The sequence below is a fragment of the Arachis ipaensis genome, chromosome B9 (genome assembly GCF_059453495.1).
Source record: "Arachis ipaensis isolate K30076 ecotype BB chromosome B9, ASM5945349v1, whole genome shotgun sequence".
In the NCBI taxonomy this organism is placed as follows: domain Eukaryota; kingdom Viridiplantae; phylum Streptophyta; class Magnoliopsida; order Fabales; family Fabaceae; genus Arachis; species Arachis ipaensis.
In genome coordinates, this window is record NC_142444.1 from 109,065,612 (window position 1) to 109,066,709 (window position 1,098).

Sequence of the window (1,098 nt, forward strand, 5' to 3'; positions counted from 1 at the left end):
CCTTCTTTACATTACATTCTTTTCTTCTTCTACTCACACAGGGGAACCTCTATACCTGGGTAAAAAGGATCCCTATTATTATTATTTTTCTGTTCCCTCTTTTTCATATGAGCAGGAGCAAGGACAAGAATATTCTTGTTGAAGCAAATCCAGAACCTGAAAGGACTCTGAAGAGGAAACTAAGAGAAGCTAAAATACAACAATCCAGAGATAACCTTACAAAAATTTTTGAAAAGGAAGAAGAGATGGCAGCCGAAAATAATAATAATGCAAGGAGGATGCTTGGTGACTTTACTGCACCTAATTCCAATTTACATGGAAGAAGCATCTCAATTCCCACCATTGGAGCAAACAACTTTGAGCTTAAACCTCAATTAGTTTCTCTAATGCAACAAAATTGCAAGTTTCATGGACTTCCATCTGAAGATCCTTTTCAGTTCTTAACTGAATTCTTGCAGATCTGTGATACTGTTAAGACTAATGGAGTAGATCCTGAAGTCTACAGGCTCATGCTTTTCCCTTTTGCTGTAAGAGACAGAGCTAGAGTGTGGTTGGACTCTCAACCCAAAGATAGCCTGAACTCTTGGGATAAGCTGGTCACGGCTTTCTTAGCCAAGTTCTTTCCTCCTCAAAAGCTCAGTAAGCTTAGAGTGGATGTTCAAACCTTCAGACAGAAAGAAGGTGAATCCCTCTATGAAGCTTGGGAGAGATATAAGCAACTGACCAAAAAGTGTCCTTCTGACATGCTTTCAGAATGGACCATCCTGGATATTTTCTATGATGGTCTGTCTGAATTAGCTAAGATATCGTTGGATACTTCTGCAGGTGGATCCATTCACCTAAAGAAAACGCCTGCCTAAGCTCAAGAACTCATTGACATGGTTGCTAATAACCAGTTCATGTACACTTCTGAGAGGAATCCTGTGAGTAATGGGATGCCTCAAAGGAAGGGAGTTCTTGAAATTGATACTCTGAATGCCATATTGGCTCAGAACAAAATATTGACTCAGCAAGTCAATATGATTTCTCAGAGTCTGAATGGAATGCAAGCTGCATCCAACAGTACTCAAGAAGCATCTTCTGAAGAAGAAGCTTATG

General features: G+C 39.7%; 1 non-coding gene across 1 annotated transcript; it reads right to left on the bottom strand.

The window, feature by feature from the left end:
- Positions 1–641: 641 nt before the first annotated feature.
- Positions 642–749, bottom strand: LOC148545858 (small nucleolar RNA R71). Its single transcript, XR_015900956.1, has one exon. It is a non-coding gene; the product is annotated as a small nucleolar RNA R71 (small nucleolar RNA).
- Positions 750–1,098: the final 349 nt, after the last annotated feature.